The following is a 10,322-nucleotide window of genomic DNA, read 5'->3' as shown; positions in this document are numbered from 1 at the left end:
CTTAGATGTGTAGGCTAGTGTTTACCTATTATTACGAAGTACAAAATAGATTGAACTATCGTAAAAAATTCAATATACTGTTTAAAAACTCGTATGATTGCTAAACCTGCTGTTTTTAAATTTAACAATTTCGCGCGCTTTTTTTCGTTGCTTTGGAAACAGTATTTAGCAATGTTGTTTATTTATTTTCGGGGACAAAAAGTATAAGTAAAAAATAGCTGGGAACACAGAAATTCCCATTCTACGCATAAACAACGTTAATTGCCCTCCCCGCTTTTTGATGATTGGTGTGCCTTTATAGCACAATCCTTTCCACCAGTAACACTATGTGGGAAGCCAAATGAAGTTAGTTTTGCAGCAGATTGAGCTTATGTGTTCTTACTACCAGACTTTAAGTTGAGTATTTCTTAGTTAAAAATTTATTCTATTTTTAAAAACTCTACTATTATACTACTTATTAATACAGGTTATGTTAACATTAAATTATTCATACAACCCACTAATATCAAGATCGATACTACACACCTCAATCGCGACGTGACATCGGTTTAGGTACGTTTATTACGTCACACTCGCTGCGTTAAGTAGTTACGTCACACAGATACAATAATCGTATCATAACGCGAAGCGTTCTGTATCTCGTAGTTACGTCATCGCTCGACTACTTTTGACGTCATAATACGGTTTATTCTACGCGCGCAGTTTGCGACGTTTTTTTTTGGTTCCATGGGGCCCCATGAGCGTTTTGCGTTCGGATAAATTTTTGTATTTTGTAATATTATTCTACTTTTATATTGTAAATTATATATGTTCTCTGTAAGATTATCATATATTCTCTAAGAAGTATGTCATAAGAGGCATTGTTACGTACACTATGGCCTACTATAGATATCTAAAGATATCTACTAGAGCATTAGTTGGCCATGCGTACACCTGTGTTTTTCTAGATGACATCAGAATGTGACGTCATGAGGTTGTGATGACGCAACAGAAGAACCCAATACGTAACTTCATTTGTTCCGTCCCAATCTTTATTGAATAAAAATAAATTTTTTAGGGTGTTCAATATTTTTAGAAATATAGTATGTGACGTCACAAAGGATAGAGCGTCGCATCAAATACGCAGCAGGAATAAAGGTAATTATGACGTAATAATGTACAAACTGACACTTAACTGTTTACTTTGTTGCAGAAAAGCCGGCCAATAGAGCTGCAGAAAAGAGTTGCCAAGGTATTTTTACTAATTTAAAACTTAACTATAAAAAGTATTTGCGGAAAATGTTTTTTAAATCTAAGTGGTAGAATAAAAACACATTTAACATTTATTGAAAATTTAAATGCAACGTAAATTTACCATGTAGCGGAACTATAACGTTTAATTGTTTTACAGGCGAAGAAAGAAAACGAAGACGCTGATAAGGATGTTGGTTTGAGGTTTTGAGTGTTCGAGTTGTGTGTTTGTGTATATGTGGGGGTAAAGTTTGGTGCACTCTTACAGTGTTTCCTCTTTGTGCTGGAACTAGTGTTGCCAGCTTTTTAGTCAGTCTCTTCGATCTGTGTAGTGCATTTTGCATGTCACTGAAATATATGCATTAAAACTACGGCGAACATATTTTTGGATAGATCAGATTTTGATGTTGTACACTCTATTGTGCGCTTCTCGCAAAGATCAAAATCATTTAGCAATTGCGTATTGTCCTGATCCCTTCTATATGTTGATGCTCGAATACTCGAGTAATATCAACACGCAGTATATTACGCGCATAAGCGTAACGTTGATTTATAGTCCATTTTCTCAATTTTATATTATAACGAAGTCAAAACTTTAAATTTAAAAATTTAAACGTTATGCAGCGCGATTGGGACGATGGCCACGTCACAATTGCGCTACGACGTCGATATGATGGGCCAGAGCATTGTCCTGACCCTGCGTTTAGTGCGGTTACCTCAGTTTTGATCAAGTTGTATAGTTAACGGTCATGATGTTGCGTGGACGTCGCCGCTAGGAATACTACGCTATATATATAGATGGTAATTTTACTACCAGTATAGTGATGCAAGGATTTGTTGTTTAGTATTATATTGTGTAAAGAGATGGCGAGATAACGCGGTACCAACATGGCGTCTTGCCTGGTGATTGTGCGGAGCGTTGTTGGCTTCGACTCCTTTTGATCGGATATCCAATATGGTGTACCCTGCATACTATATCCTTGGGGATTTGAACCATATTTTCTCTGCCAAAGTTTCATTGAATATGTCCGCGTTAAATACACTTTAGCAATGTCCCATTTTTGATGTGCTTGAGCTGTGTGTTTGTTGCATGTGTTACACACTTTTTATCTGCACATTGTTGTATTTTTTTTGTCTTTTCGTCATGTGTGTCGTGCACATATATGTGCATTCGTTGTACTACTTTTGTCGATGGGTCTCTTTAACCTGCGTGGACAGTAACATCCTGCAAGGGTTTCTCACCTAAGTAGAAACCCACTACAATTGGCTGGGGGCTTGTCGTGCCGTAGTGGCTTTCCACCAACGCCAGCCACATTAGTATGAAGGTATTTTATTCGTGTGTTTATTTTTCAGAAAAGTAATTTACTTATGAAGACATCGTCAGAAATTTAAACAGGTGGTTTACTTTTAAGTTTCGTTGCTACCTAATAGAAATAAGCCGTAATATTCCTTGTGTCTTATTCTCGATCAGCAAATTTGCCAACGCTAGTTTTATTACTTTTCCGCATGTTGGCAGTAGAGCACAAATACTTTAAGTATTGTGGACTACAAAAATTACGATTGGTTGCTTGGTATGTATAAAATAAGTTTTAAACCCAATGTATAATTTTAGTTGCACCTCTTCATACACCCCAGCACACAGAGTGCTAAACAGAGTGGCGAATCTGGACACTTCTACTTACGCAAGAGAATACAACTTTGGAAAAAGTGAAATTGGGACGAGCTATGTAAGAAATCTACGAAGATAATGAATATTACCATTAAGTCAAATACATGTCGGGAACATATAAGGTACATTGTGTTTCACATTTCTATTACCATAAGAACCTGTATGTGACTATTTTAAAACGTTTAAAAACCCCGCGCTATGCAATATTTCGCGTACGGCGGTAATTAAAACATGATATTTATAAACCGTTAGGTGGCAGAATAGAGGAAGCTGTAGTGAATTTCTTGACGACTTTTATAAGTTTTGCAATAAAACCCAGTAATTTATAACCATATATAGGGAGATTATGTAAAACGCACATTTCAGGAATTATATCTGGTCTGATGTATGTCCTAAGAATTCGTAATATTTTACCGGTTTATATTTCTACCATATGTCACCTCTTTTAAATAGCGGTTATAGGGCCGTTGGAATAAAACGAATACCTCTGTATTTTTCTTTAATTACGGCAGCTAAAACAAATATTTATACCCAAGAACAAAATACGGGATACAGCGACAGAACACCAATCATTAGACTAGATATAAGTGTCGTGTGAGGTTGTTCAAGTTATAACTGAAACAAAATGCTTGATAACTAAAGAGGTCGCTATTTATACAACATAAGGTGTTGACCGTGACGTTATTCTTGGCTGGAAGTGACTGGAATACGACTCTTTGTTTTAACTTGGTATCTCCGCGTATCCCTTTTAACAATGTGTGAAATAAGGTGATGGAAAAATAGAAAATCTTGCAGCGGATTTGCGGTCACGGGTCACTGCGTAAGGTCAAGCGTGAAATTCTTGCGTCACTTAGCGATGAGGAGTCGGCCACAAAACCGCGTTGAATCAACTTTGCCAGTTTCCACCAAGACACCGTTCATCATGCGAGCAACGAATACCACGTTTACGATCCGATGCCTGTAATTTAATGTCGTCATTAAAAAAACTCTAAAGTCACCGAAACCGAAAACTGAATTGTTGTGACGTCATCACAACTAAAAGTCCCCCCACCGACCCAGAAATACATGACAAAGTAGAACGAAGTTGGAATTAATCAATGTCTGAACCGGTGTCAGTATAACAGAGTGAGACATATAAGCGGGGTGAACGGTTTACATCTTTGTATCTTTTGTTTCACAACTTAAGGTGTCATACACATAACTCAGTATTGTTTAGTTTCTATGGAATGATGTAAACGATCGTTTGAGAAACACAAATGTTGATCTAACTTCACACCTTGAGACAAAGAACACAAGTGTCGGGTTTCGTGAAAAGTGATCTCCACAGCGACACCTGTTGATCAGATTTTTTCGTGAGAGAAAGATAAAGTGATGGACTCATTGAACCGTGAAGAAGAAAAACAATGGCGTAATCGCGAGATCCGCGGTAAAGAAAACAAATCCATCAACAACGAATTCGAGAATCAATTTAGCTTCGAAAAATCTACAAAACTTTTCTAGAATTTGTAACAGATTTAAGATAATACGAAAAAGATGAAGAATTTTGTAATATCCGTTGAAATCTTAGTATTTTAACAAGATCTCGCTACAGCTGCTCGCTACTAATGTTACACAATGTCCAGCAACATTAGACAGGTCAATATTGGGCTGACTAATTGACCGCCAACTCTACACACAGCTGGGGAACCACTCGAGATTACAATGAAACTCTAATGGAACGAAAAAGTGTCTTTTACAACGAAGGAATGTGAAGAAGCCCAATATCCAAAACCAAAACATTGACGTTCCAATAGTATATACTGACTAAAAGTTTTTATAACTTTTTAAAGACGTGTTTCAAAACTGAAGCTTTAGAATTTACGAAATAAATTTAAGAGATTAAGAATTTGTAACAAAACCAATGGGAACTTGATGCACTACGAACATGGATCATGTCAACTTGTACTTTTCAATATGAAGATACAAAATATCACGACATTGAATCAATATTTATTGGCGCTATGACGTCATGATGTAAACGTTGAAGCTTGTATACCTCGGAGACGATGTTTTGTGTGACGTAACATACAGCATTGTCACGTCGACATGGATGGTTGAAGACAATTCACACGGTATTACGTCACCGGGGAATAACCGGGTCAAACGAGATCAGACACGAAGAAATATTTAAAACGGAAGTTGAATAGAGAAACCTCAAAAAGGGAAACAAGCCACCACGCATGCGCATGAAGTAGAGGAATACCCAAACATGACAATGGTTGTTTGATTTACAATGGAATTATTTTCACAACGCTTCGGCGCCAACCTGGAAATCGAACTGGACGTCGACAAATAATCAGCGCGAGAAAAAGAGACTTGTTTTAATAACGGAAACAAGTGCGACGTCACAGTAGTCCTTGTGGCGTCATATTGTGCCAAAGCGTTGGCACGAATCGCGTGGTTTAGTTGCAACGTGAGCATCAACTTCCATCGACACCAATCGATGTTTTACTACATCGGGTGAATAGGCGGAAGTTTACGGGAATCCGATGCCAGATTTACCGCAGACATGATGTTTTCACACGATGTCCATTACAAAAATGTTGCTCGATAAATAAGAGACAAGCAGTGGTAATTACAAGGTTAATAAGAAAACGGAAATATTGGGGCCGAGTTTCACAACCTTGGCGTGGGAACATTTTTAAACATTTTCCTTTTTCCTCAAACAACAAAATTCTAACGTACCAAACATATTTTTACGCCTAATCTTTTATACATATGTTATATAAATCTAGTCAAGACGATTTTAAGTATTATGGGTTCCTGGTAAAAAGGTAATAAAGAAAATGTGAAAGGTTTTTATTTGTATCAGTGTTATCATGTTCAATATTTTCGCAATTATTTTCTGCATAAACAAACAAGCGTCAGATTAAATTTTATTATAACATTTTGCCACGTTCTTTTAGCCATTTATTTGGGCGCGGTTTAAACCTTAAGTTGTCAGTAATATGATTGAAATTTTACCAAAATGTACTATGGTATTTGGTTTAGATTTTCTTGGAAAAAGTATAAAGAAGTAGGTTAGATTTATCTGTTTCGTTTATATGTTCTCTTATAGGTAAAGTAATAAATAATAATTATCAACTTGCAATGAGGTTTTGTTAGCAGTTCCTAAACCGATAGACAAATATGTTTTGCGACCCGGTAACTAAATTATAACCAATTGACCCATGCGCTAATATAGGAAGTGGAAATAACTTTGTTGGATTAAGTGAATTCCGACACTTTTCACGAATGGTTGTGAGGATTAGCAGGACAACCAGACGCCTTGGAGGTCAAGGGTGACGTAATATGACGCGCCGTCACGTGACATAGTGCGAAATCGCCCAAGTTGCGTGTGACACGTCGTTAATCACGTGGTCATTAATCAAGTTGTAAAGGACCCAGAAAAAATCTGACCAAGGCTGGAAACTAATCACTAAGCGACGCTGTTTGGCCGTTTTCATACCACCCCGCTGGTGTTTAATCAGTGATATAGAAAATATATACCTGTACATAAGCACGCTTTAATTATTCAAAGTCGTCTTATTACAGTTAAATTGGTGCTTTGAACTAGAAATCCTTCAGATAAAACATATAAAGATGTGATATAAGATATTAGTTTGCCATTAAACAGATACAGAAAAGATACTATACTGGAATGCACGAAACTTAAACACTCTTTACATAAAATATAAAGGTAACCAGCTGTAACAGCTATACTACAACTTTTCTGTTTTAATAATTTTAAAATGAGGCGAAATTTAATTACGATATAGAAAGGTTTGTATACGAGTGTGGTCTAAGATGATGGAACCACATCCGAGTCCGGATGGTGATTTAACAAAGAAGATGAAGACAAAGAAGGTTAGATCAAATTGTGTGAATCCACTTTGTCTAACAAAGTGTTCGTCGTCAGCCTCTCTGTCAATACAATGTAACGCGATATAAGCGACTCCATTGTTAACTCATTCACACGTAACAATTTATCTTGGCGAACGCGACGCCAACAACAGAAACATCGGATGCGAGATTCTGATTAAAAACCTCAACAGATTAATTTAGATGGAAAATCATAAATATAAATTACGAAGAATATAAACTATACTCCTTACTTTTGCTTGGATAGTTTTATTTTACTTATGTACAAGCAATGTAGTAACTAAAATTATTTTGTTTAATATGAAACGGTACACGCGTCGAAATAATAAACACCTCATGTCCGCTGTCAATTGAATTTGTGAACATTTTTAAACGCACTTAAATTTAGATTTTTAAAAAGCGCGCATTTACAAGGGGTATTTTAAATGCGTCATAAATTGTTGTATATCCTATAGTGCACCGCACCTAGGACCAACTCCCATAGAGTAACAAATGAAAGCTGTTAAATTTCTAATTAAAGATCTTTGCTTGAGTCAATTTATAGGTTTTTGGTTAAACTACGCCAAGTTATTATTAGCACACTGTCAAAGACTTGTAATATTTATGTGAATATCATAGCTTCGCCATATCATCGGTCACCTGGTAACCAGAATCAACTAATAAGTTATCTGTTGTCGTGTTTCAAGTAATAACATATCGTGTCAATCATTTCAATGTTTAATCATCGGGAAGCATCGTGTTTTACATTTCCAACAAATGTTCCAAGGAATCGTGGCAACGCACTAGTCGGTTAGATGAAAGCGAACCTAATTTTTATTCATTGCTGCCTCGTTAGAAGAAGAAACATTTACCTACAACAGTGAGCAAGTAAATCCGAAGCTCCGATTTACGATGGCCATCAAATGTGGCTCCATTCGCACAGAGAACAATGTCGGGAGCTTTGTTTATCTTCTCGTAAATCGACATCCAATAGACAACAACGCGTCGTTATACGTTCCAATACTTTACATTTTTAATATTGGACTTGAACTGATTTAACAATATATATCCGTTTATAAAATAACATTGAATATAAGGGAAAGCAAATTCCCCAACACGGTAGTCACTTTTGCTATTCAAACACGAAACCAACATGTATGATCATTAATTCCCGCATAGCTTGTACACTTTGGACTTGAGATGAATAAGCTAATATAGTCTGTTGTATACAACCCATCGCCATTTTATATTGCCTGCAGCTTTGTGCGTGTTAGACTTGCGCAGCCATATGGTGTTTCAATATTATAGTGTCCACGCGACATGTATAGTTTCTCTATTATGCAACAACAACATATTTGTTAAGTTGGGTGCGTGTAAAGCTTATATTTCATCCCAGGTCAACGTGTGAGGTCTGTATGTTTGTAAGGTTATCTGACCAAATGATGATCCCAAGCAACAGCTATGACTGATGTCGGATATCTAACGCTTAGTTGAGAATATTTTCGCTTTGTTGTGGACAAGTGAGGCGTGAAAAGCAGCAATTTCGACGCTGCACGCGCACTCTGTCTAAGCCTGTAAAGACTGGAAAAGTGTAGTTGACTTTGTGACGATGAAACTGGATTGATCCGGTCTATTCCAGTTCCCACGCGGAAAAGCGTCACCTACCAACCTTATATTACACGATTCCTTAAGTACATATTTAGAAGTTTTTGGCAACATACAGTCAACAGATAAAATGTGTTGTTGTATTGTGCATTTTTCAAAAAGAAAATTATAAAAAGTGTAATTTATCTATTCCTTTCTTTTAACGTTTATACCATATTTCAAATTGTTTATATTTAGTAGGCTGGGGTAACATGGAACACTCTTTTTTCAGTTTCTTTTCTGGTTCTATATTAGAATATTTACGGAATTGTATAACCGTGGTCCTATGAAATAACAAAATGAAGTGGGAAAACTTTTTACCAGCTCCTCTTCTCCTCGTTCCCTCCTCCGTCATCCTCGGAGGTCCGCTGTCCCACGTGAAGCGTTACAAACTTACCAGGCGTTCGTAAAGTTTTAAATCAATTTTATACTTTTCTGTTTTAATTTTATTAGGGTTCTCTATTAACTGCTATTATTGTTTATAGGTAAACGAAATATTAACACATTTCCATTTTCAGATATATGTAGTCTGTTAAATAGGTGCCTGATATGTTTTGATTAATTATGCAAAAAAGACACCAAACATCTGACGTTGTTTTTGCTTCGTTTTATGACGTCACAATGCAGAGGGCAGTCGATGAAACTTTCCCACGTGAGTAAGCTACGTTAGTGGTGCTCTATTACCAGAGCAGGTGTGACTTGTATAGTGTGAAACAGCTATGTAACCAAGCTATTCTCGCGGCATTAGTATCTCAAACAAGCAACGTTTGTTTGTCGTCGCTGCTTTGTTCACCAAGTGAGTTTATTCACGTAAAGATAACATTCTTTGAGAGCGACCGGCAGTGCTTGTACCTCATTGTACATCGTCTTCATTAACGTCCACTTAACCATAGAATGAGCGGACGAGGGAAACTCGTACAAACTATCGTGGATAAGTAGTTTAATGGATTCTTAACGATCTTAAAACATCGGAGATTAACCGCTGAGAATCGACTACAAAGAAAACTTGTACAAACACCAAACCTTAACAAAGAAATAACTAAATGTTCAAAACAGGAAATAAAAATTTAATCAAAAAAACAAAAAATCCGAATTTTAATCGTTAATTTTTTTAAACTAAAAATTTTTTTAAAAAACGCTATTTTTGAATAAAATAAATAAACAGTCGACTGGTGATAAATTAATTTAGTAACATTGGCACTTTAATTTTCCTGGCACACGCCCACCCTTTTTACGCGACTTACTATATGTGCCCACACCCTATAGTTTCAAGATCATAAAGCATTTAATAATAAATATTTGTAATTGTAAACCTACTGTTTAAAACCGTGGTTCCAAAAAGAGAAATCCCGAACTTCAATATCGTCAAAAATGATTAATGGTTCTTGTCGTTTTAAAACAAGTTAAAAATAATCCCGGCAAATATTTTCCCGCTAAAAACTTGCGGAATTCGTTCAATTTCCGAAACAATTATCTTGTCCTACCATTTTGACGTGTTTAACGACTTCGTCACGCGCCATTGGTTTCAGCCGATGCGAGAAAGAAGCTATTATGACGTAACGGAAACATTTGTGACAAAACAAACACAGGTTGACGCCTGACGCGAACGGACGGAATTCGTCACGTGATTGATAGGTTCGCAGATTTTGTTAACAATTTGCGAGCTCTTACGTAGTCGTGGCGTCATGAATGACGTAAACTAGGCAGCTTCGTTTTTTATCAAACAAAAATATTTTTTATTTAACATGAAAATTCGAACTTGAGTGACATATGCCTAAATTTGTTTTAATTTAAGTGACAACATTCTTTAAATTTTGTATTCGTTAACTTAACTTACCAATGAATTATGTAGATAATTGTTTTCGCATCAACACTTCCGACTAAAACAGGGATATTGATG

At 36.3% G+C, this 10,322-nt stretch overlaps 1 long non-coding RNA gene across 1 annotated transcript; it reads left to right on the top strand.

Moving 5' to 3' along the window:
* The first annotated feature begins 932 nt into the window (after nt 1–932).
* LOC113474417 lies at nt 933–2,177 on the top strand. Its single transcript, XR_003396079.1, has 3 exons — nt 933–1,137; nt 1,193–1,231; nt 1,391–2,177. It is a non-coding gene; the product is annotated as an uncharacterized LOC113474417 (long non-coding RNA).
* The last annotated feature ends 8,145 nt before the right edge of the window (nt 2,178–10,322 follow it).

Source organism: Ciona intestinalis, chromosome 8, assembly GCF_000224145.3.
Source record: "Ciona intestinalis chromosome 8, KH, whole genome shotgun sequence".
NCBI classification, from domain to species: domain Eukaryota; kingdom Metazoa; phylum Chordata; class Ascidiacea; order Phlebobranchia; family Cionidae; genus Ciona; species Ciona intestinalis.
Note: the sequence above shows the minus strand (reverse complement) of the source record. Positions and strands in the feature narration are given on the sequence as shown.